The 27,370-nt window shown below is 38.8% G+C and overlaps 1 protein-coding gene across 6 annotated transcripts in view; it reads left to right on the plus strand.

Annotated features, from left to right (window-relative positions):
- BMPR1B (bone morphogenetic protein receptor type 1B) overlaps positions 1-27,370 on the plus strand; it is a 389,785-nt gene that overhangs the window by 76,476 nt on the left and 285,939 nt on the right. For 3 of the 6 annotated variants that reach the window (XM_043972744.1, XM_043972750.1, XM_043972749.1), the window contains exons 1-2: positions 20,993-21,092; positions 21,199-21,268. The gene's annotated coding sequence lies outside the window, so the exon portion shown is untranslated. Of the gene's footprint in view, positions 1-20,992; positions 21,269-27,370 lie in introns of those variants that run through there. The other 3 variants (XM_043972745.1, XM_043972746.1, XM_043972748.1) reach the window with 3 other exon arrangements.

The raw sequence follows: 27,370 nt of genomic DNA on the forward strand, positions 1-27,370 counted from the left end.
CACACATAATATAAATTCCTTTCCTAAATATACTGTATATGATGCTATGGTATTGTAAATTAAAAACAAAAACTAAAGTTGTTATTAAATATTGAAACCCCTTTGTGACTTTTGACCCACCCTGTACATGCATGTATGTATGTATATATAAATAATCATGGTGGGTTTTTGTTCTCTACTGAAACACCCAAGATCTTTTTTCAAATAATTTTAATCCACTCATTCTTCTATCATCTCCTACTTGTAGAGTTTATCTTTTTTTTGTGTGTGAGGGTAAGACTTTACATTGGCCCATATTACAGTTTTGCCGTATTTCATCAAACCAGTCATTTTAGGCTGTCATCATCTTTTTTTTTTTTTGGATCCTGGCTCTGTCTTCTCACTTTTTAGTAGCAAGGGAGTGTAAGAATAACATTGGGGTAGAGCATTAGCTGCAGCTGGTTTTGAATGCTGATGACAAGAAAAAAGGGCCTTCTTAGACATGTTGGCATTGCTGACCATATATGCACAGTATAACTCAAGTTTTTCCCATCTCTGACTTCACTCAAGTGACTGATCAAACTATTAAACAGCACAGGGCCACGGACAGTTCCCTGGAACACTCTATTAGACCTTTCTCCCGGCTGACTTTGATCCCCTAATGACTTCTCTTTGGGTCTGGTCATTCAGCCAGTTCCATATCCGTGTAATTGTGCTGTCATGTAACTCACATTTCTCTATTTTGTCTGCAAGAAGAAAACAGGAAAGTTTATGGAATGCTTTGATGAAATCCAGTCATGCACCTAACATCCCTGGATCTACCAGGCCACTAACCATGTTTAAAAAAATGTAAAAATATATATGATATTAGTTTGGCATAATCCATTCTTGCTAAAGTCACTGCTCCTTCCCTTACTGAATGCTCATAGCACTTCCCTTTAATAGTATATTCTTGAATTGTGCTGAGCATTGAAATTTAGCTCCCTCCCCTATAGTTTTAACAACTTCACCATTTTCTTTCTTTCTTTCTTTCTTTCTTTCTTTCTTTCTTTCTTTCTTTCTTTCTTTCTTTCTCTCTCTCTCTCTCTCTCAAGAAAATCAGGGCAGCATATGGCTTTTACTAGAGTTGTGTCATTTCTTCTGTTCTTCACAGATTTTCAAAAACCACTTAGAACATATCAAGAAAATCATCTGCCAATTTTTTGAGTACTCTGGAGCTCTAAGTCTTACAAGTCATTGAAGGTAGGAATCTTTACTTTTCTTATATCCCAATCTCCTGTTAACCAGGTTTTTTTCCCCCTTTCTTCAGTGTGAAGATCATTCTCTTATAAGAACCAAACTATGCGTTGAGTAATGCTGTCATTATGAAATTTTATGTTTCATTTTCAAGTCTCCAGAAAGACATGACTCTCTCTTTCATCTTCTTGCCCCCAACATAGCTAATTTTTAAAAAAAAAATGATCCTTTCACTAATCACTGGCCTTGAGATTCCTCCAAGTGCCATGATGGTTTATTCATTCTTATTTTCCTTGCTTCTGTTTTCTCTTGACACATTAAAAAATATCTAAGTTTGCTGATGCATTGCCTTTTCACATTGGTCTCTAGTTTATTTGTCTCTTATTATTTTATGTAGCTTCTGAATGGTTTTGATGGCCAGACAGAGCACTGTGTATTTGATCCTGGAGGTCGTCCTGGTGTTTTCTGAATAGGAGAGTAACACAATTGGACTCAGGCTTTAGGAAAATCACTTTAATGGCTGGATTGGGGTGGGGGGAGACTTGAGGCAGTCATGTCCACAAAAAGGCTTTTGCGTAGTCCTGGCATGAGGTGATAAGGACCTGCAGTAGAGTGGTAGATGCATTAGAGGAAGGAAGGGGGCATATTTGGGACATGTTGCAAAGGTGAAATCAACAAGTATTGGCACCAGTTAGAATGTATGTATGGGGAGGTGCGAGATGGTGAGGAGTCTACTGAGATTTCAAGCCTGAGGGAAGATGGTGCTGTCCTCTATAGTCATAAGTTAAGAGGAGGTAAAGGTTTAGAGGGAACAATCAAAAGTTTTCTTTTGGACTTATGGTGAGTTGGAGAATTCTATTGGATATCCAGTTTGAGATGTCCTAAAGGCAGTTGGAAATGTGAGATTGGAGGTCAGCTGAAGGGTTGGTGTAAGATGGGTAGATTCAATAATTGTTGGCACAGAGATGGTAATTAAGTCCATGGAAGCTCAATAAATCACCAACTGAAGTAAATTAGTGTAGAGGGAGAAGAGAAGGTCCAAACACCAGGATCAAATACACAGTGCTCTGTTTGGCCATCAAAGCCATTCAGAACCTACAGAAAATAATAAGAGACAAATAAACTAGAGAACCTTTGAGATACAGTCAGAAGGTATGATGTGGATGAAGATCTAGCAGAGGAGGGGTGGTCTGATAGGTAGGAGGAAAACCAGGAAGAGAATATCAAAGAGGAGGGAGTGATCATTGATGTCAAAGTCTACAGAAAGGTCAAAGCAAATGAGGATTAGGAAAAGGCTGTTGGATTTGGCAATTGAAATCATTGTTAACTTTGTAGAGTGTACCTTTGGTGGAATGATGATGGGAATGGAAGAAAATGAGAGGAGAAGTTGAAGTAGGAATTACAGATTTTTTAAAGGAGTTTAGCCACCAAAGGACAGAAGAGACATAGGTTGATAACATGGATGGACGGATCAAGAGAGGCTTTTTTTTTCCAGGATGGGAGAGACATAGGTTTATTTGTAGCGAGTAGGAAATGAGCAAAGAGGGATTGAAAATCACCGATAGAGTGCGGGTGAAAGAAAGGAAGAGAGTTAAAGGAAAGAGGATGGAATGAGACTTCCTGTGCAGGTAATGTGGTTAGCCGTAGTAAGGAGTAAGGCCCACCTCTCCCTGTGAGACAGGCTAAAGGGGGAGGTAGTGGCAGAAGGCATATGAGTAGTGACATGAGATGAGGAAGGGGGAAGAGAGGGACCTCAGGTTTTCCTGTAAAATATGAATCAGATTTCTCAAGTGAGAGACTGGTGGGAGAGGGACCCATGGGAAGTTTGAGGATACTTCAAAAGCGTTGGAAAAGCCGCTGTTGAAAGTAGGATGGTGAATTAATTAATAAGGGAGATGTGGCAGGGTTAGCTACATAGTTGCAGGCTTTCATCCATGCCTTCCCTTGATATAAATGGTTAGAACCTAAATCTCTGTCCTGGTACCTCTTCTCTCTCCACATCCTTTCTTAGTGATCTCATTTTCTCCATTGAGTTCAGTGGTTATCTTAATGCAGATGAAGCCTCATTCTGCACAGCAAGCCCTCACTCATTTGCAAAGTTCCAGTCTTAAGTCCCCAACTGCTTGCTTGACAGCTTCACTTGGAATATTCCATTGGCATAACAAATGACTCATCTTCCATACAAAGCAAAAGGATGAGGAACCAATCGCCATGGAGAGTGGGCAGTAGCCATATTGATATTCCTAAACACTGATTGGACATCTAATTCCTCTGCCTCAGGAAGCTTCAGTGACTTCTTTGTCTCTAGCCTAAAATATAAACTTCTGTTTTTTACTTAAAGACTTTCACAATCTGATTCCAGCTGGCCTTTCTAAATTAATGATACATTACTCCCCAATCATGAACACCACACTCTGGTCAGGTTAGGCTTCTTTCTCTTACCTGCCTCCAGAACTCCTCACAGATTCCATTCCTGGAATTTTTCACCTCCATGTCTTGAAACTCATAGCTCTTGACAGAGCTCAGCTGAAGCACAATTTCTTTTTATGATTATTGTAGGTAATAATGTCTCCCCCATTTTACTTTGCATTTTTATGTCTATTTCTCTGTTTAACTGTCATATTCCCCACAGGTAAACATAAATTCCCTGAAAGCAAAGATTGTCTTACTTGGTCTAGCACAGAATTTGACTCATAGGTGCTTAATCAATTCTTGTTGATTGATTTATTGATACCTTTGTGACGGAATTTACCTCCTTATGTCAAGGACTCTAGTTCTCTTTGTTTTTTATCCCTGGTCCATGAAATTGATTATAGTCATCTGAGGCCATGAACTGGATTGCTGCCCCCTCTCCATGGTGATTGTTTCCTCATCCTTTCTACTGATATTTGTCTTCCTATGTTGTACCTGCTACTCATTGTAATATCTGTCACAGGAAAAATAATGTGGTCAGTTTTCTGTTCCCCCCTCCATGTTCAGTTGAAATCTCCCCTTTTTCCAAATTTAAATGTCTAGGAATCTCTTCATCTTCCTTTCTTTCCTTCCCAAATCATCAGGATTGGTTGGAGCAACAAATTGTGGCTAATTGTAGCCTAAACTCCCATCATTCCTGTATTTTAAGTCATGGCCTATGAATCTCAATCCCCTTCTCACATAATTTCTAAACTAGATTTTGCTTTCAAAACCTGCCTTTCATTTCTAGATTCTCTATCCTTTAAAATGGTGGTAGTATTAAAAATTCTATCTGTTATCCTAAGGCGTTTTTGGGTTGTGAGAATATTATTATTACCAGTAACTATACACATTCAGTTTTACCCGTCACAGGAGTTTTTTTGCCCAGGATGAGCAATGCAATCTTCAGTTCTGGTGGTAACATTTATTCTCACATTATTCACTAGAAATGGCTGCTCTTTTTCAGTTTTGAGAAATTTCAGCTTCTCAATCATGTCCTTAGTAAGAGGTCATCCATACTATTTTTCATGTCAGGAGTCTCCAGAAACAATTACTTACTGTTTCTGCCTGGATGAGGAGAGGCTCAGGGGATAGAGCACTGGGCATAGAGTCAGGGATATCTGAGTTCAAATTCTGACTGTGTGACTCTGGGCAAGTCACTTAACCTCTATTTGCCTCAATATCCCCAACTCTAAAATGGAACCTCGCACCTACCATCAAGGGTTGTTCTGAGGATCAAATGAGATGACATTTGTAAAGCACTTAGACTTCCTCTTCCTTTTTCTTCCCTGTTGTTATTGCCTGAAAACACAATAAGCTGTTTCTGCCTTAGAGGGTCCAAGTTCTTTGGTCAGAGCCTTGTTGCTATTATATTAAATCCTTCTTTCCTTCCTTCTCTGTTATATTCTTCTATAGCCTGCTACCCGATAGGATTCCCCTGCATTTCTTCAACCCTTTTTTCCTCTATTTTTACTGAGTTCCTCTTCTGTTTTTTCAGGGAACACTTGATTGTCCCTGGTAACCTGGAATAGAGATGGAGTTGTTCTCCCAGCCCTGTCATTGATTGTAGGAGGGAGAAGACAGGTGCTATTACTTGGCACTGGTAGAAACAGAAACAATATATCCTCTGTGAGTCAAAATAACACTCCTCGTGGGCTTTGGCCATGATGGAAGTGGAACTCTTACTTGTCGGCTTTTTGGGTAGGTTTTGTGGCTAACAGCAACAATAGCCTGCCTGGTTATTTGCTGAGTAGTTCCCTAGAGCAGTTTTTCTCCCTTTGTCTTTGTCTTTGTCTTTCCCACCTCATCATATTATTATGACTGGAGTTTGCTCAGCTGACTTTGATCAGTAATTAGCAGTTTCTTGCCAGAACCCTAATGCAAACCAGAAGCTGCCACCATCTGAAGTCTGCAGGCAGGTCTCAAGTAGAAATCTTTCTTCCAGCCACTTTTCACCTCTTCTTTTGACTTCTTTTTGCTTCCCACCTACCAGACTTGAGACAGTACATTTCCATATGTAAACCAAATTTATTATTTCCCTTCTTAATTATGAAAACACAGCTCAAATGTTCATTCAAATCAAGATTTATTCATTTCTTGGAAATATGAAATACACAGAGCAAGCAGAGACTTCATCTTTCTGTGAGCATCTAAACGTAATTTGTTGGCCAAAATTGAATTTCCAATAAAATTAAGTCAGTTAAATACTTGTTAAATATCTACACTTTGTGAGTCATTGTGCCAGTGTTTGGGGCTACAAAACCAAACAAAAAATAATCTCTATTCTCAAAGAAATATCATTGTACTGGAATTGTACTAGATAAGTAGATGATTATATTCTTGCCAGTTTGAGGGAGGATATGAGCTTCAACATAAATCGGCACAGATGTCACCTCAGGAAGTTGGGCATGGGCTGAAATTGGAAGGAAATGAGGGGGGCAGCTAGATGGCACAATGGATAAAACACTGGCCCTGGATTCAGGAGGACCTGAGTTCAAATTTGACTTCAGACACTTGGCATTTACTAGCTGTGTGACCCTGGGCAAGTCACTTAACCCTCATTGCCCTACAAAACCAAAACCAAAACCAAAACCAAAAGACTCTACAAAAAAAAAATCCATAAGAAGGAAATGAGGGATTCAAAGAGGCAGCCAGACATGGAGAAGAATGCTTTTCAGACATGGAAGATGGGTTTTGCAAAGGAGGCAGGGAAGATGGAAGATGGTGTACTGATTGCTGGGAAAAGCACGTAGATGAATTTGGTGGAAACACACCATGTGTAAGAGGGAGCAGTGTCAAGTAAACTGGAAAAAGTCAGCTGGAACCAGGTTGTGAAGGTCCTTAAATACCAACTTGAGGAGTCTTATTAAATGTCTTTGTTGGCCATAAGCAACAACTGGAAGTTTCATAACATGGTATTGTGCTTTAGGAAGGTAATTTGGGCCTAGGGATAGTGATGTTGGGGGGGGGGGAGACAGAAAGACAGAGTTTCAGTTAGGAGGCAGTTGCAATAATCCAGGGGTTGGCGGAGCTGAGAGGAGAGGAGATGGATATAAGAGAGTTTGTTGAGGTAGAGTTGACAGTTGATTGAATCCATATTCAATGGACTGAGGGAAGACTTGACAATGACACTGAAGTAGCAGACCAGGGTGATTGTAGTTAGAAAGCCTTGGATAGAAACAGAAGAGTTTAGAGAAAGGACAGGTTAAGCAGAGAAGACAATTTTGTTTTGGACTCAACAAATTTGAGATATAGAGGTGAAACTATCCAACAGGAAGTTGGAGGTGTGGGACTGCAGCTCAGGAGTAAAGTGAGGGTTGATGTGGAAATTTAGGTATCATCTCCATAGAAGTGAGAACTCAACTCACGGAAGCTAATGATCTCCCAAGAAAGAGGTTATAGGGTGAGAAGAGCATTAAAACATAATTTCTGCATTAAAGCCCTCTGATTTACTACTCTAGAGCTTTTATGAGCAAAGTAATGAAAAGATGAACAACTATATTGTATCATTTTTGTTCCTAGGAGATTTGTGAGGTAAATCAATAGCCCTGAAGTTCTTTTAAATGTATTATTTTTTAATGTGTTAAAACTAAGGTGTTCCTCATACACACATTTTTCTCCAAAGCCACTATCCCTAATGTAAATAATTTGACATTATAGATTTATTCATATTTCATATTCTATTTACCCAGTGAAAAGAATACTTAAACTGTGATTTTTAAATAGATGAATTGTTATTGAGTAAGATGAAAATGACTCCTGTGAAATCAGATTTTCAAATACTGAAATGTTTATATCAACAGCTGCAGGTCTTTGTGGACACCAGTGTGCCAAGTTCTCCTACAAGATCCTCAGATAAAGTCGCATGAAACAAAACTATATTTTTGTGCAAGATGACAGACCCATTACATTTTACTGTTGCTTAAGGAAAGAAAGTTGAAAAAGAGTTCAGATCTCAATCAGGTTTCTGATTCCTTCTCCTGACGCCCACACTGGGATTTGCTTCTGCAGGGTCACAGGGTCAATGCTGGTTTTCTGGGTTGTTTCTTCATTCTTCCTTTAGATGCACTTTGAAGAAAGAGGAAGATTCTTTTGCTTTGCTAGACATGTATGGCGTTCGTCTAAACTAGAGACTATTTGAAGATTCTAAAGTATTTGGGGGGGGGGGGAGATGGAAGCACCTTTACATTTAAAAAGCATTAAAAAATAATAAAAAGTATTGCCTTTTAGTGAAGATCAAGAACACAGTTACCAATCCAGTTCTTTCGTGTTTGACCAGGTAGCCTTGTGGAGAGAAGCAGGGAGAACTTGAATGTTCATATTGCTTGATGTTTCAAGGTCTATTCCAGAATGGATGGGGCTATTTCAAGTCAACCAAATATACATTTTCTGCTTAGATGGCAAATGCTTATATTTTACATCTCTGTGCTCTTCCAAAATATCTGGTACTTTTTTGACTTGCCCTACCTTAATGAAAATTTAATTCCTTAAATTGGGAAGGAAAGATGAAGGGAACTGATACTCTCTACTTGATTCTGATTAATAATAATAATAATTCTAATTAATAATTGCTGAATTATGGCAGCCTATTTGAGAATTCATGATAAAAGTTGAGGGAATGTCAGACATAGTGTGACTTGAACCTTTGATTTGAAGGGTGAATATTTGAAAGAAAAACTGTTACTTTGCCTGAAAAAAATGGTATGCAATGCTGATGATTTATTGACTTTTTATTTTTGGTAGGGCAATGAGGCTTAAGTGACTTGCCCAGGGTCACACAGCTAGTAAGTGTCAAGTGCCTGAGGTCACATTTGAACTCAGGTCCTCCTGAGTCCAGGGCCAGTGCTTTATCTACTGCTCCACCTAGCTGCCCTATTGACTTCTTTTTTTTAATGTGAATAGAATTTTACTTTCCAAAATATATGTAAAAACAAAATTTTATCAATTTTTAAAAAACTTTGTGTTCCAACTTCTCTTCCCCCCATCCATTCGCACCCCCCACCCACAAGAACTCAAGCAATTCAAAATAAGTTATACATGAGTACTTCAGATTAAGAAATTGTCAAAGAGGAAAAGAAAAAAAAATTTAAATGTGTTTCCATCTGTTTTCAGATACTATCAGTTCTTTCTCTGCAGATGTGCTGCGATCTTCATAGGTCCTTCAGGGTTATATTGGATCATTGCCTTGCTGAAAATGACCACATGCTTCGCAGCAGATCATCCCCCACTATTGCTGTTATTTTGTATACAGTACATTCCACTCTGCTTCATGTAGGTCTTTCCAGGTTTTTCTGATAGTATTCTGTTCATCATAACCTGTATATAGTACCTTAAGCTTGACAGAGAATTTTCTTCATAAAAGCCCAGCAAAGTAGGTACCATACATTTTGCCATTATAATCAATCATCATAACTATTTCCCTCCATCCCACTCCCTTCCCATGACATTTACTCTATCTTCTTTTTACTTATTCCTCCTCAGAAGTGTTTTACTTCTGACTATCCTCTCCCTCACTCTGCACTCCCTTTTTTCACCCTTCCTTCCTTCTCCTCTTCTCCTCCTATTTTCCTGCAGGGTTAAATAGATTGCTCCTCCCAATTGGGTATGAAAGCTGTCCCCTCCATGAGCCCACTCCAGTGAGATCAGGGTCCCTGAGCTAATTCTTTGTTCTAAATTGTTCTTCCTCTCTCTCTCCTCAACTCTCCCTATGAGATCAAGCAATTCAATATGTCATACTAGTGCAGTAATGGAGAACATCTTCATCTTCCTTGAAAGTGTTTTGCTTTTTACTGCTTTCTCTCCCAATCTGCCCTTTCCTCCTTCTCCTCTTTCCTCCTTCCCCTGTTTCCCCCTCCCCTTTTCTCCCTCCCCCCTCCCCTCAGGGCAAAAATATATTACTATACCTACTTGAGTATGTATGTTAGTCCTTCTTTGAGCCAATTCTGATGATATTAAGGTTCACTCATTCCTCAACTCCTTCCCCCTTTTCTACTCTGCTCCATAAGCTTTCTTCTTCTTTCCTTCATGTGAACTACCTCTCCCCAGACCATCTCTCCCCTTCTCCCTCCCCCAGTTTATTCCTCCTACACCTCAACCCTATTTCAATGATGTCATCATGGATTAGTTAGGTGGCACAGTGGACAAAGCACCAGCACTGGACCCAGGAGGCCCCAAGCCCAAATCCAGCCCCAGATATAAGATACCCCACCCTGTCTGCACTACAAAGAACAAAACATAAATGCTTTACAGATATAATCCCTTCACATTCAGTTCAGCCCTGTCTTCTGTGAATTGCTTACTGAGATAGTTCTTATGATTTCAAAGTATTATCTTCCCATATAGGAATGTTAACAGTTTGATCTTTTAATATCTCTCATGAAGTCTTTTTCCTGTTTACCTTTTTATGCTTCTCCAGGGTCTTGTATTTGAAAGTCAAATTTTCTATTCAGCTCAGGTCTTTTCATCACAAATGCTTGAAAGACCTCTTTCTCATTGAAATCCCATTTTTGCCTCTGAAAGATTATACTCAGTTTTGCTGGGTATGTGATTTTTGGCTGAAGTCCCAGTTCCTTTGCCCTCTGAAATATCATATTCCATGCCCTTTGGTCCTTTATTGTAGAGGCTGCTAGATCTTGCTTTATCCTTATTGGAGCTCCACAGTATTTTAATTCCTTTTTTCTAGCTGCTTGCAGTATTTTCTCTTTGACCTGGGAGTTCTGGAATTTGGCTATAATATTCCAGGAGGTTTTCCTTTTGGGATCTCTTTCAGGAGGTGATCGGTGGATTCTTTCAATTTCTATTTTAGCTTTTGCTTCTAGCATATCAGGGCAATTTTCCCTCACAATTTCTTGGAAGATGGTGTCTAAGCTTTGTTTTGGTCATGGTTTTCAGGTAGTCCAATGATTTTCAAATTATCTTTCCTAAATTTATTTTCTAGGTCAGCTGTTTTTCCAAGGAAATATTTCACATTGCCCTCTATTTTTTCATTCAGTTGGATTTGCTTTACTGTGCGCCTTGGTTTCTCATAAGGTCACTAGCTTCCATTTGTTCAATCCTAATTCTTAGGCAGTTATTTTCATCTGACAGTTTTTTAATCTCTTTTTCCATTTGGCTTTTCAAACTGTTGACTTTTTTCTCATGACTCTCCTGCATCGCTCTCATTTCCCTTTCCATTCTTTTTTCCTCTTCTCTACATCTTCTTTCTATTTCTCCTACTTTCTCTTCAAAGTCCCTTTCGAGAGCTCCCATGGCCTGAGACCAGTTCGTATTTTTCTTGGAAGCTTTGGATGTTGGAGCTTTGACCCTGTTATTATCTTCTTCTTCTGAGGTTGTATTGTGGTCTACCTTACCCCCAAAGAAGTTTTCGATGGCCTTCTGCTTTCTCTGCCTACTTATCCTGGCTTACTATTTCTTGGCTTTTAACTCCTTCTTTAAGTGTGGTGCTGCTTCCAGGACACACTGTTCAAGCTACAGCGTGGCCCGGGGGATGATTGAGCTTCTTCTCAGCCTGCCTGGCCTCGCTTTCATTTGATTTTAAACTCTCCACTAGGGGTGGGGGTGGGGGGCTGATTCTGTGCTCTGCTCCTATTCTCAGCTTCAGAGGGTCCCAGGTGTTTTGGGTTGAGGTGGGGCAGGCTTTAATCTCACCTGGCCTGTTCTCAGGTCCAGAGATAACCTCAGGCCTATTTACTAAGAAACCAACCAGCAAAGCTTTCTGTGGTGTGGTTCTCAGCTTCTGATGAGATTGCTCCCCTGCTCCCCTCCCTCACGTGGGCCTTCAGCCGCTCAGGATTTCTTCCTGGTTGCCCTCTGGGGTGGGACAGTTGAATCCTTCACCCCAGTCCACTGGTACCCCTGCACTTACCCCCTAGGCCAGCCGTTCAGCCCAACCGCGTGCTCGGTTCCAGAAGACGCCAGTGCTGCAGCCGTCTATACAGAGGCACTGGGGCAAATTCCTCTGGCGGGTGTCTGGTGTGTTGGTCCAACTTGGGGGTTAGGTTTTATTCGTGGCCCAGCACGGCCCCCTGAAATCTATCTATAGCTGGAGAAAACTCTCAGCCAGGATTTTTGTGTGTTTTTCTGCCCCAAGGGTTATTTTATTGCTATTTTGGGGGCAATTGTATCAGGAGGTCTGTGCATTTAATGTCTTTCCTCCACCATCTTGGCTCTGCCCTGCTATTGACTTCTTAAAACCTAATTTTTTTTTTTTAGTGAGGCAATTGGGGTTAAGTGACTTGCCCAGAGTCACACAGCTAGTAAGTGTTAAGTGTCTGATGGCCAGATTTGAACTCAGGTACTCCTGACTCCAGGGCTGGTGCTCTATCCACTGCGCCACCTAGCTGCCCCTAAAACTTAATTTTTATGAATGCCTTTTATTTTCAAAAAATGGAGAAGTTTGGGCAGGACCTTCTGGCCTAATTCAACATTGAAAATGGACCTAAGAAAGATATCCTCAGGAATAGAATTCTTTAGGAAGACAAAGGTGAATTTCCTTATCTCTTCACTGGAGGAAAGTTTGGTAAATTTCTTCTTTAGGGATAATCACAGTGTTTAGCTTTCTTCTTAGTGTTCTTTCCATTTGTGTATTTGTAGTGATTATGCAGGTTCTGTATACTTCACTGTCATTTTATCTGCATCTTTCTAGGTTTCACTGAATTATTCATATTCATGTTTCTTTTCTCTTTTCCTTCTATAGTTTTATCAGCTCTCTTTCAAAATAGTTTTCAAAATATGGCACCCCAAACTGAATGCAGTATTTTAGATATGGTCTCATCTAAGCAGAATTTTTTCTTCTGTTATTCTAATTTGAGAAATCATTAGATCAAGATCTCAGTAGTATAATTATCTAATGAGGAGAAAGAGGATATATGATATATATTTAAATAGATATGATAAATAGGAGGGTGGAATGCATTAGAAGAACAAGTGGTATAATAAAGCACTTTTACTTGGTTAGGGAGAATGAAATCAGGAAAGGTGTCAAGGAAGAGGTGACATATTTTCTTGTCTTGAATGAATGTATTTTCACATGGATATAGTGAGCCAGTTAGATGAGTCTGGGCCCAGAGATGGGAGAAAGCTGAATAAAAACAGAGGATAGGGGCAGCTAGATGGCGCAGTGGATAGAGCACCTACCCTGGAGTCAGGAGTACCTGAGTTCAAATCTGGCCATCGGACACTTAACACTTACTAGCTGTGTGACCCTGGGTAAATCACTTAACCCCAATTGCCTTACTAAAAAAAAAAAAAACAAAACAGAGGATAGATGATTTGTATGAAATCAGACTAGAGAGGAAGATTGGAGCTCGATTTTAGAGGGCCTTGAATATCATGACAAGGGATTTACACTTTATTCTTTAGGCAATATTAGGAATATTACCCATTCAGCAGTATAGAAGGCAGTTTTTAGAGGGAATAGGATGGAGACAGAAAGACCAGATGGAAGATTTTTTGTGTTTTTTTTTTAAACAGATTATTGAATAATATACTACTGGGCCTGAAGACAGGTAGAGTGGGAAATAATAAAAGCTAACATTTATATAGAGCCTTAAGGTTTACAAGGTACTTCTTTTATCTCATTTGAGCTTCACAAAATTTCTGTGAGATAAGTTGCTGTTAATGAAGCCCAGAGAGGTTATGTGTAATTGGCCAGGATTATAAAACTAGTCAATAAGCATTGATTAAGCACTTACTCTGTGTACACCAGGAACCATGTTGCTGACATTACAAAAAAAGGCAAAAGTCAGCGCTTGCCCATGAGGAGCTCACAATCTAACTAGTAAGTAAGTATTTGATGAAGAATTTGAACTCAGGTTTGATCTCTTTATTATGCTATTGAAGGAGCTATTTTGGAGCTAGAAATGAAAGGACCTGGTCTATAACTGGATGAAGGAGAACAATCAAAGATGATTCTAAAGTTATGAGTGTGATGAAATCATGGGATTTATCAGATACTCAAAGACCCACCTGGAGATTAATCTAGACTGATTGAATCAAGTGAGAGTGATTGACTGCTGATTAGCCTACTTCAAGTTAACTAGATTGTAGTCACTCCTGGCTAGCCCTTAAGAAGGTATTGTTCTCGGAAGCTAGACTGTGAACTCAACTTGAGAACACCTTCAAAGCCAATGGATTTGGATGACGCCAACCAATCAGCTTGAAGCAGTGTGTAAGGACTACCTCTGTTCCAGACCTATAAAAAGCTTCCACAATCGGCTTGCTGGAGAGTTCCTGATTAAAGCAGGATAGTGGAGGAGGACTTGAGGAAGAACCCAACCGGGCTGGAACTCTATGCGAGATAGGCCTTTTCTTAACTTTCTGAACTCCTTGTGAATACCTGTATGCTTTAATAAATGTTTAATGCCCAAAGACTGGTGCTGAAGCTTCTAATTTAAGGTGACCACAATTTAGATTTTAAACATCACATGAGTTGAGGAGAAAAGCCTGATGGTCACATGGTAGAAAGATATAGAAAAGTTGTGGGAAAGGGAAATGTTGTAAAGGAGACGATTTCAGTTTTCAATATCAATTTTGAAGGTATTAACAGGACACACTAGTCAAGCCAAACCACAGGAAGCTGGAAATAAGGATCTGTGAAATATTTAGGGTTGAGATACAAATTCGGAAGCCATCTCTATAGAAGTCATCATTGACACAGTGTTCGTGGAGGACACCAGTAAGGAAGCCTGCATAAAAAGTAGAGAAGGGGACCTAAGATAGAATCTCGAGGAATGCTTGAAAAAAATTGTAGGAGGAGCTAGATAGCGAAGGACTCATCATAAAGTTAAAGAATCCAGTGTCTAGGGCAGCTAGGTGGCGCAGTGGATAGAGTCAGGAGGACCTGAGTTCAAATCCGGCCTCAGACACTTAACACTTACTAACTGTGTGACCCTAGGCAAATCACTTAACCCCAATTGCCTCACCAAAAAAAAAAAAAAAAAAGAATCCGGTGTCAGAGGAATAAAGGGAGAAGAGGAATAAGAAGCATAAAGTGGTCCTCATGATCATTTTATGCAGAGAGTATCAGGTAGGATTGAAACAAAAAAAGGTCATTGGATTTAGCAGTGATGACTTGAAGGGTGCATTCAGTCCAAACAGAAGTGATCTTTCCTCTTTCAGACATTGCACAGCACACAATACCATTTTGATGTCCTTATTTTTAATTTTTTAGATTTGGTGATGGTGGTATAAATGTCATATTCTTCTACTAATTTGTCAATTCCATGAAGCCAGGGACCTGATTATTCTCTGTATCTCTCCTAGTGCCTAATATAGTATTTTGCATGGTAGGGGCTTAATCAATGTTTATTGAATTTGAATTTAATTATCAGTTTTAATCTATTTAGGGCAACAAATGTTAATTTACTACAACCACATAAGGAATTGGATCAAGAATTGAATGAGGGGCAGCTAGGTGGCACAGTGGATAAAGCACTGGCCCTGGATTCTGGAATACCTGAGTTCAAATCTGGCCTCAGACACTTGACACTTACTAGCTGTGTGACTCTGGGCAATTCACTTAACCCCCATTGCCCTGCAAAAAAAAAAAAAAGTATTGAATGAGCAGAGTTTAAAAGAACTGAATTACCTTTGGTAAATTGCAGAGTTCTTTTAAAGATCCCAGCCTTCTCCCTGAAACAGAAGCTTATCTTTTGAATACCAGTATTCTTTGAGTAGAACACTCCAGTGTCTGAAAAGTTGAAAAGGGGGATAACTCATAAGGGATGGTCATAAGCAAGTTACAAAGAGGGAATTACAAAGGAAAAGTGGAATAAAATTTGGTATTGAAACATTGTATGATCGAAAAAGAAGATTTAAACAAGATGATTGAAAAGAAGAGTGGTCGGTCCTATGTGAGGATGAGATTTAGATAAAAGCTGGCGAACCCATATGCAATACTTGTGTCCTTGATACATCAAGAGAAAGACAGCTCTAACCTTTCCACACCCCTCCATGGTTTGGTTTTGCTTTTTGGGGGGGGGGGCAGGGCAATGAGGGTTAAGTGACTTGCCCAGGGTCACACAGCTAGTAAGTGTCAAGTGTCTGAGGCCAGATTTGAACTCAGGTCCTCCTGAATCCAGGGCTGGTGCTCTGTCCACTGAGCCACCTAGCTGCCCCCACCCCTCCATGGTTTATTTTTATTTTTATTTTTTTTGCAGGGCAATGGGGGTTAAGTGACTTGCCCAGGGTCACACAGCTAGTAAGTGTCAAGTGTCTGAGACCGGATTTGAACTCAGGTACTCCTGAATCCAGGGCCGGTGCTCTATCCACTGGGCCACCTAGCTGCCCCCCCCCCCCATGTTTTTAAATGGTGAAAGTATCCAAAAGGACAATAGTTCCCTGGATGGACAGTCATGAATGGATTTGATCTACAACCTCATGGGGAATACTCATATCCATGAAAACAGAATCATTTGAGAACAGCATATGCAATAACCCTATTAGGTTAATTTTGTAGAGTGCTAAGCCTATTAAATGTTTCAATGAAATATTCTAAATTCTTCCTAATGACTTATGAAGGTAAGAACTAAATTGATGGTTCTTTCAATTATATGAATGTCGATAAACTGCATCTGGTTCATAGTGATGTTATTGCTTTTAGGTCAGTTGCTTTTTATCCAACTCCTTTCTTTCTTCCTTTCATTCCATTTTGCATTTCCCTGAGAAATGCCATCTTAGTTTTAAGAGCTAGAAATTTGTTGATAAAGGTGCTAACTCAAATATTAGTGCCAACGTATGAGTGGAAACAAATTAGTTTCTCTACTGAATGACTGACCTTGGAATTACTATACAATGCACTATACTTAAGGAAAAAAGAGATGAATTTCTATAGCATAGAAAATGCCACTTTGCTTTGTTCTGGTTTAGGCAGCATTTACTGCTGTGGACTTTTAGAGAAGGGTTTGAAAGTGTTTTGCAGTTTTTGATTTGATCCACGCTATGTTTTTAAAGAGAATGCTCTTTATGTTGGCTTTTATTATTGTAAGGCTTTTTTTGTATATGTACTTGCTTTTAGCATTCAGAGAATAGTTTAAAAGTAACCCTAAGAACAATTGACTCAAAGATGTTAATTTCTTATAAAGTCCCTTTTCCTGTTCCATGTGTTTGCTGAAGAACTTCTTCAGATACATTTTTGCATTCTTAGCCTTGATCCTTCTCTAGAGGAATGCCTTTTCCTCTGCCTTTCGGTTACACTCTCAGTATGCCTTATTATCAATAAGACGGATCTGGTTTTAAATGCCGGTTCTGTTACTTAGACCCTGAGTCAAGTTACTTCATGGCTATGGGTGGGCCTCAGTTTCTATTTCTGTTTCTGTAAAATGAAAGGATTGTAGGTCCAAGTTCATGGCACTGGGCCAAGTGCTATGTCTGTCTATTTGTATCCATTATATATCTATCTCTATATAGCTATTGCTATATATTTGTAGCATCTGCATATCTATATTTGCATATCTGTACTTATACCCATATCATCTACATCTATATGCATATTGTTGTCTGTATCTTTATCATCCATGTGTATGGATGTACCTATATTGATACCCCCTCTATATTTGTATCTATATTTAAATCTTTATCTAGATTAGTATCTATATCATCTATATCTGTACATAAAGCAGAGCCAATATTGGGTCTTCAAAACAGTGATAAAGTGAGCAGTTTGATTGAAAATCAAATTGTGCAGTTGGTCAGATGATATCCTATTGGGGCTTGGATTTCTTAGACAACTTGGTGAGGGCAGTGTTTTATGGGGCATGCCTTTATTTTTATTGTATCCATATTTAATATTGTGTTAAGGTCTTTTTTGTGAAGCTTTCAGTTTAAATTCTCTTAACTTTTCTGAGACTCAGTGTCTTTATTTGTAAAATGACAAAGTTGGACCAAGTGGCTCCTGAGTTCTCTTCAAGCTCAGAATGGAGGCTAAATGTCTGAGCCCCCATTCACACCTAGGTCATCTGACTCTGAATGAAATGATTTTTCCAGTAGAGTACATGGTTAAGAGGTATACTAAATAATATCACACAATTTAAAGTTAGAAGAGACCAGAGAAATTTTTTAAAACACCACTCCCTTATTGTGGTCCCAGAGAAGTGAAAAGATTCCTTGATCATAAGGAATGCACTAGAACACAGTTGTTTAGTCAATTGTTGTCTATTGTGAAAAGGTAATGGTTTACCTAGCTGGGGGCATCATGGTGCTCAATGATTTGTAATTAAAGAAAGAAAGCTACTCTTTAAGAAGGTTACATTGTAGTGCATATATCCAGGCAAATTTGAAAGAAGTGATACCAGTGACTTTGCAAACAGCATTTCTTAGGCATTTACCTAATATGCATGCATTGTGCTGGCTCTGAAGATACATAAGGGAAAAATCATTTTTCTGTCTGATCCTGAAGCATAGCTTATTTCTAGGTTGCAAACCTTTACTGTTTTAGGAAACAAAACATACTGTGTACTTTGATCTTAAGATGTGCTGTTAATGGTATTAGGAAGGGGAGAAGTTTTGTTTTGTTTTGTTTTGGTTTTGTCTTTATTAGTTCTAACGTTTCCAAGCTCTATAAATAGCCATGGTTTTAATGCTGTGAACTTTGATCCATCACTTCAATATCCACTTTCTCCCCAGTTTCTTCCATTCTGGCTTTCCCTCCAATCATTTTACTGGAATTGTTTTCTTCCTTTTCAAAAGTTCTAAGGACTGGCATGTACAAAAATATTTATAATTGCTATTTTTTGTGTTGGGAAAGAATTGGAAAATGAGGAGATGCTCATCAGTTGGGGAATGGCTAAACAAGTTCTGTTATATGAATGTAATGGAATGCTGTTGTGCTGTAAGAAATGATGAGCAGGCAGATTTTGGAAAAACCTGGGAAGACTTAAATGAGCTGATGCTGAGTAAAATGAGCAGAACCAAGAGAACACTGTACACAGTAACAACATTGTGTGATGATCAATTGTGATAGACTTAGCTCTTTTCAGCTATACAGTGATTCAAGACAGTGCCAAAAGAGTCATGATGGAAAATGCTTTCCACATCCAGAAAAAGAACAATGGAATCTGAATGCAGATTGAAGCATACTGTTTACACTTGGTTTTTTTTTTTTTTTTGCTTGTTTCTTTCTTGTGTTTTTTCCCTTTAGTTCAGATTCTTCTTACAACATGACTAACATGGAAATGTGTTTAACATGATTGTAATGTATAATGTATATTAGATTGCTTGATGACTTTGGTAGGGGGAAGAGAGGGAAGGAGAAAAGCTTAACTCAAAATCTTATAAAAATGAATGTTGAAAAAGATCTTTACATGTAATTGGAAAAAATAAATAAAATACTATTAAAAATTAAAAAAAAAAGACAATGGCGCAGTGGTTAAAGCACCAGCCCTGGATTCAGAAGTACCTGAGTTCAAATCCGGCCTCAGACACTTGACACTTACTAGCTGTGTGACCGTGGGCAAGTCACTTAACCCCCATTGCCTAAAAAAAAAAAAAAAGAAACAAAGACAAAAGTCCTCACCATTCTTGACCTTTAGCAAAGGATAATTTTTTTCCCTTTTTGACTCCAAAGACCATACCAACTTGGATTTGCTTCTCCCTTTCTAATTTTTCTGTTCATTTATTTATTCTTTGCCCTTTTTCCTTAACTATCCAATGACAATCCCATTTATTCCCCTGATTTCATCTACCACCTCTAAACAGATAACTAGTGAATCTTTTTTTGTGTGTGGGGCAATGAGAGTTAAGTGACTTGCTCAGGGTCACACAGCTAGTGTCAAGTGTCTGAGGTCACATTTGAACTCAGGTCCTCCTGAATCCACTTTATCCACTGCGACATCTAGCTGCCCCATAAATCTTTATTTCTAACCCTGATGTCTCTTCTAAGTTCCACACCAAAATCTCAATTGCTGACCAATTCTGTATTGGCACATACCATTAACACTTCAAATTCAATATTTTTGATACCAATATTATTCTATTATTCCCCAGATTTGTTCTTCTATCAGACTTCAGTCTTTTTGTCATTGGCATCACTATTTATCTAACCTGCCATGTTCAGAATCTTAAGTGGTTTACTTTGAATATGTCTTGTCCATTTTACCTCACTAGCATCTCTCACATTTATCCCTTCCTCTCTGCTTCTGCTTCTCCCACTCTAGTACAATTTCTTTATATACACTAGTAATGTCACCCTAGGCTCCTCTGCCCTCTCTCCACTCAAATCTTTTCTTCCTACCCCTTCTTGACAGACTAATCTTCCATGGGCATGATAATAATAATGATAGCAATTTGATTTATATTGTGCTCTAAAGGTTGGAAAGAATCCTTTGTTCATCACAACAGACATGTCCTGTAGATATTATTATATTAATTTTATCTGTGAAGGAACAGGGGCAGATTGAGGTTTAAATGCTTTACCTAGGTTTATATAGCTAGTTAAGCATCTGCAGAAGATTCAAAGTATAAAGGCAGAATTTGATTTGTGTCTTACTGCTTTTGCCAGAATCTGGTCATCTTAATCTTTGGCTCAAAAATCTGGAGCATCTCTGTATCGCCTATGGAGAAAAGAAGTTCTAACTCATTTGTCTGTCCTTCAAGGTCCTCCACAGTCTGATAGTACCTTTCTCTACTAGTCTTACATCCCATTGCTCACATCCATGTACCCTTTGCCATATGCCATGCTTGAAATGTCTTCTTTTCAGCCTTTATCTGTTGGGCTCATGCCCAGTTCATGTTTCATTTCCTTCTTCAAGCTTTCTCTAAACTCCTTTCCTGGCAATGACCTTCCTTGCACCACACATAAGGCTTTGTTTTATACCTTTCTGATACACTTAAGTTCTATATCTGCTTTGGTCTTAGAATTACAGAACTTTAGAACTGAATGGGAAAGTGGAACTCATCTCAATTCAACCCCCGTTATTTTATTGTTGAAGAAACTTGAGACTCGGAGATGACTTGACCAAAGTCATATAGCTTTAAGGATGGGAAGCTGGGATTTGTTCCCCAGGCCTTCTGACTCCAAATTCAATTCTTTTCACTATACCGTGGAAATGGTATAGTCTCCTTGTAGACAAGTAACCGTATTTCATTTGAACTTTGTATTTCCTTCAGCATCTAGGAGGATGATCTGAATACAGATGATTAAAAATATTTGGTGAATGGTCCCTTTTCTGTCTTTCATTCCTGCACACTCTCACTTTTTCTCTCTCTTGCTCTCAGCCTTTGTTTGCAAAAATGTTTTCCTGCCAAATGTTGGTAGCTTGGTAGACAAGTATTTCTTTTTTTCCCCTAATGGGTGAAAAAAAATCCTAGGCTTTTCTGCTATTCTTCAGTTGTGATGAGTCTCTGCAAATGCCTGAGTCCAAGAAAATACCAGTACTCTGTACTGGCATGCTTTTAAAGACAACCAGCTCCGATCCATACAGCTTTCGAAAGTAGAATGAAAGATTTCTAGTTTAGATTTTGGTAAAAGGAAATTTGATCCTTAGACTGAATGTATTTTCTGAAGTTGCTATAGCTAATTTTATTTTTCTTTTATAGATTACAAAGTGAGAGATAGAAGCTCTACCTACAACTCAACAGTGGCATTCAGAATTCGTTCTTGTACCAGGTAAGAGAACCTTTCACCTGTGGAGTTGGGTAGCAGTGTTTCCATTTCCTCTGTGCTTGCTGGAATCTGTGAGTTATCTATTTCTGCTATCACTTTCTTGTGTACTGCATTTCGTAAAAAAAAAAAAAAGAAAGAAAGAAAATGAATGGAATTTGTGGAAAAATCCCTGAAGCATTTGTGTTTGTTGTTTTCACCCTTGGAGTTCTCCTTTTGTCTGCCAGCTGGTTCTGATCTGAAGGTGTTAAGTCAATGAGTGATTTGAATTCCTGAAGGGGGCTAGTGAAAGGCAAGTAGGCAGAGGGTCCAGAGGTCAATCAAAATGAATCACTAGGCTTTATTTATGGCTTTCAGAAAGGGGTTTTATTTGCTCTCATTTTCAAATGCACCAACAGAAGCCAGGCATGATTTCACCACCACTCCCCTTTTACAAACACTTATTTGGAATTCCAGTATCTGTGAACACTTAGGGTTTGAAAGGCATCTTAAGATCAGGAGATAGATAAAATGCTGCCTGTTTGGGCATTTAACATGTTAATATCATAACCTGTTTCTTCTTGTTTTCAGAGTAGAGTGTGATAATTTTCTATATACATATTACATTATACCCTGCCCCCTTTCACTCCCATCCCAAAAAATGAGAAACAGGGAGAGTTTGTAGTAACAGTTCAATTCACAATGTATTTATTAGTGCTTATTATGTGATCTGCATTGTACTAGCTTGGGGTGGGGGCGGGGCAATAACAAACAGGCATAAGAGAGTTGCTGGCCCAACCTCACTGGAGCTTTATTTTCTCATCTGTAAAATGAAAAAGATGGTCTTGATGACCTCTTTGTGTTATTTTTTTCTAGCTCTTAATTAAAGATCTTGGTATTGTGTGGCTTTAAAAGACAGTATATAATTAAATGGCATAATGTGGGGTAGGGAACAGATACTGTTGTGTGGTAAGGGAGCAAAGCACCAGAGATCTAGGCCTGGGAAGGACTTTCAAGGCTACGGATTCCATGTCTCTCATCTTATGGATAAAGAAACAGATTCTATAAGTTGAAATGACTTGTACAGGCTTACATAGCTAGGAACTATCTGAAGCAGAATTTGAACCTAGATCTTCTCAGCTCTAAGTTCAGTGTCTTATCCATTAGAGATCCATCTTGACTGAGGTCATATGGAAAAAAAATGGAGGAGGATGGTGAGAGTGAAGAATGTGTGAAGAACGGGGTGATTAAAATGAGAGCTATGGAGATGAGCCTGGATGTGTGGGGACAGCAAGGAGACAGACCTATCCTCAGAGTAGAGTAGAAAACTCTTGTTAGATAGAGGTGCAAGAGAAGGCTGAAGAGATTAAGTTGGCATGAATAACAGAATGAGAACTTTGGCTTAATCCGGTACATGATGAAGAGTAATTATAGATATTGAATAAGGAAGCAAAGAGATGACCAAATGTGTCAATCTCCACTGGGCGTGTGCATATTTTTTTAGTACTTCAATAAGAAATGTTACAAATCATTGCCTTTATTTTGAGATGAATGCAAATTTCTATATTGGTAATTAGTTTTATAAGGACATTAAGATTATTTTTAGTCAACCAAAGTTACTAGATAACATTTTTTAAAAAAAGAAAGCACCTATATGGAGAGAGAACATTTATTTTGAGGTGAAATGGACATATCTCTGCTTCATTCTTAGGATTTGGGAGTATGATGAATATACTCTTTGCCACTGTACATATGTATTAAGCATGATACTTTTGTCAGCGAATAGAAGCTATCTAATGATATTCCTCATTGTAAATACTAATTTGTGAAGGACAAGAGATTGTTTGGGACAAAAGCTGAGCCTTAAGATAACGTTGACCTTGGCTATGTTTGGGAAAAGGATAACTGTGATACATTTCCTGAAAAGTCTCTTTATAGTGAGAGAAATCAGAATGGATTTAGCTAAGTTAGATTTGGAATGGAGTTTGCAGCACAAATATGAAGGGTGTTCCAAATTAGGAAAAGCAGAATGAGGAGAGAAAGGTTAGCTTGGCACTAGTTTGGTCTTGGGCTATACATGCTGTCAAAATGTATGCCAAGAGGCACCTTTGTCCTAGGTGTCTGAGATGTGACTAGAAAAGTAGAGCCAAATAAAGGCTCTTCTTCTGGGGACAGAGAGAAGTGACTCATGATGGGCTCTGGCGTAAGAGGCAGTGATAGTTAGGAAGAGAACTTGGAATCACATGATCATGGAGCAAGAGATGGAAGGAATCTTAGAGGATCCTCTGCTTTTTCTCTTTTATCTTACAGAAGACAAAGTTGAGGCTAAGAGAGATATAATGACTTGCCTAAGGTTACATGAGAGCAGAGGCAGGACTCAAATCAAGTCCTCTAGCTTCAAACCCAAGGATTCCTTTCCGCTGCCCAAGAGAAACGTAGTCTAGAAAGAACTGAGTATAAGTGATGGAGGTTCCAGAACTGTGGGATGTTTAAGAATTATGTCCAAAGTCTTGCAAAGTCTGAGGCTGGACTCTGCTAACCCAGAGACTGTACCCAGAGATTCCTCACACTGTGGCAAAATTGGTTTTTACAAATCCAACATCTTGTTGATGATGATACTCCTGTGGAGACACATTTGTGATTGTAAAATCATAATTGCAGAGAACAATGCCCTTCCCTATGTGAGATTTAAAATTGGATATTAGATCATAAATCTCCCCTACTTAACTTTTCCCTTAATTTATCTCCCAGACTAGTAAATGGAAGAAGCTTCTGGTTTTCTAGATAGAGCCTTTATTGTATATAAGGTGTTGTTGATTAGAAGGATAGGAAAATAGAAATACAGTACAAATCGTCTTAAATCTAGGCTTAGTCTATATTTCTTATAAAAACTCACCAAACCGAAAAGGCCACCTTTGGAGTGAGGGAGACCGTCTGTGCCGCGCCGCCAGGAGTCCCGCCAAGCAGGCAAAAAGGCCTACTCTCGTTCTCTCCACCCCGGAAGTCAAAAAACCCGGCAGGCAGTCTGACATGCGCAGCAGGCGGACTGTACCCGGCAGGCAGTCTGACATGCGCAGCAGGCGGACTGTTCATCTCCTCCCCAAAAGGGTGGTCCTTGAAAAACTGGTGTCTTTCAGTTATCCTAACCGACTGTTAAAAACTTTCATATTTTACCACACCTAACTTGGGTGGCAGTGTATGCTACTGGGAGCCCTATGGGAAGACCCCAGACATGTCATGATATCAGGGCTATTTGTATAATAATGGGGGATGTGGGACAGGGGATGATGCTCAGACACAGCAGTCAAGCCCCGTGTGGAAGAGGCTGATTAGCCTGTTTCTGTCCTGGATTTTGTGGAAAGGGAGCACCTTGTCCCCAGTTTGGAGCATGGTCAGACTTTCTGTAACTGTCTTTACTCTGCTAAGTACCTGGTGGAGAGAACCCTTCCAGAGTGACTGTAGTGCTTGAGTGCATTCAGAAGGCATTAATCAGCAAAAGTAAGTCCTTTGTCCTGGCTGAGGCCATATGCTGATGGAGAGGATAACAGCTCAAAGACATTGCACAGGCCGCATCATCTGATCTTCTCACTTTTTTAGATGAGAACATTCAGGTCCACAAAGATTACATGACCTGGCCAAGGTGTCATACAAGGTACATGGCAGGCAAGATTTGAAGTCAAAATCCTGTGATTAGATATATTCAAGCCTCTTTCCACTGTACTCTGCTGCTTCCCAGGTGGTAACAGCAAAGAAATTAGGACTTTGAAATTCCTGGTGATGAACAGTTGGCATTTGACTAGTGTGGCACAATCTGGGTGTATATTAGCCATCCATATACAGAAAGGGGAACCAACAATGAGTGTAGCACCAAAAATTTAGATTCTGCTACAGATGCTATTTGAATGAGCAAGAACTACTCAGCTCTTACTATTGTTAAGGGTTAAAATTCTAGCTAAACTGTCTAAAATATCTAATGAGTGGTCGCCAATAAATTATAAGCTTTAGCAAGAGTTAGACTTTTAAGCATTTATTAAGGAGAATAAGAATTTGGTAAAGAGAGAGAGAAAGGCCTAGATTCCTATCTATTAAAGGGAGAGCACATTTCTAGCTCCCTTCTCCGCCAGAGTCCAGAGGAAAGACAGTGAGACCGAGCGCCAGTCTCTTCCTTCCTCCTCCCACTAGTCCGCGTCACTTCCTGAAGCCTGGTCTTGCCCTCAAAGACCTTTGCTTCATGGGCAGAACTCTTCTACAGTAAGTATCCAGCAGGTGGCGTCATTCCAATCGTTACAGTCCCCCCTGTTGTTCCTCAAGAAACAAAATGTTTCCTTGACGGAACAGTAAAAACAATATAATAACTATTGCTAACTAATAATATGTGAACAACAATATAGAAAAGGAAGAGAGGAAAGTTTTGTCCAGAGGGGCGATTTTTTTTTTTTTGTCCTCATGAACCGACGCTTTGACATTAGTCTTGCAAAGGGAGGGCCTCTGCAGAGAATACACGTTACAGATGGTGTATATTATAACAGAAAGAGAAAAGAGAAAAAAAAAACAACAACAAAACAAAACTGTTCATTTAAAGTCTCTGAAAGTCTTTTCTCAGATGTCCTCTAGGTGTAGTCGTAGAATGGAAGTCTTTTCAGGGGTTGATGTGTGGATGCTGGTAATCAGCCAGGAAATTTCCTACAAAATTGAGCTTAACACAACTTTAAAATAGCTTTGTCAATAATAAAATCAAACAATGAAAGTTCTCAAAAACATGTCTAAGGGAATACAGAATCTTAGTTGTTACACATGAAACATATAATAAAACAAAAATTGAAACATTCTTTAAAATTATAATATTACTATAGTCCCCCCCTTATGGAGGGTAATTGAGAAGACAATTGCTGCAATATTAATTATTAAAAATAATTTTTATCTGTTTCATCACTTTTTGCATCATCTGCCTAATTATCCTCATGCCATTATGAGAAATTTTAAAATCTAATATAATTAGTAACAGATGTCAAGGCCAAATTCAACACTGTTATTTATCATGACACCTGAGATAATTATGGGGGTTACCATAAAAGAACAGAGAAATGATGGGATATGAGCATTCCCACACTTGAGCAATATGTACTGCCCATACAGTATGCCAGGCTTAAAATAGGTGGATGGAATATACGTCCATGCCACCGAACATATTGGAGGAAACTGAGTCAGACTTAATCAGATGCATGGGATTGAGATGGTCCATGGCATCAGGCATATAGGAGGGAGCATAGAAGCCAGGTGTAGAAGTGAGATGGGTGGGATCAATACTTCCAGCCATCTGTACGATATTGTGGGGAAAAATAAAATAAAATATTAAACCAAGAGAATCCAACCTCAACATTTGTCAAAAGCCGTTCCCTTGGCCATACCTTGACTTCATGCATGTCTCCCCTCATGTGACAGTTCAGTGTCTGCTCTTGCATGTATTCCTCTTGTGATTGGATGGCATCTTGGCCAACTGGCATCTGATAACTCAGAATAAAGGCAATTAATGTCTTAAATGATAAGTTCCCATAATCCAAGTCTCATATGGATTTAAAATTGAGGATAATAAATGATTGCAAAAAATGTGAATACATCTTGACTCAAAATATAATATATAATTATGCAACAATTTCAAATAATACCCTTTTTTTTTTACTTAGTATACAATTACTTTTTTGAAAAATCTGAACATATTTAAATAAAAGTTAAAGCACAACACAATCTCAAAGACAACTTTTACAAATGTTCCCCTCTTTTTTTTTTTTTTGGAATATGCTTATCAAAAATAATACTTCTAGAATCAATTTACACTTGCCATGGCAAACAATTTGCTAGGGAAATGCTTTAAAGAGTTTGATCAAATAATCAGTTGAGAAAAAATAACAAAAACAAACAACTCAGAATATGGGAGCACAATACTCCTAGAATTAACATTGTATTATGAAATCAAAACCATCTTGCAATGTTTCAAAATTAGAGAGATGAATAAATAGAAAAAATACACACGGAACAATAAAAGACAATGAAATTCAAACTAGGGAAATCTAAATGAATATGAACTTAATATTAATAAGAGTATTATAAAATATAAACTTGATCATATGA

This window comes from Dromiciops gliroides, chromosome 6 (genome assembly GCF_019393635.1).
Source record: "Dromiciops gliroides isolate mDroGli1 chromosome 6, mDroGli1.pri, whole genome shotgun sequence".
Taxonomy (NCBI): domain Eukaryota; kingdom Metazoa; phylum Chordata; class Mammalia; order Microbiotheria; family Microbiotheriidae; genus Dromiciops; species Dromiciops gliroides.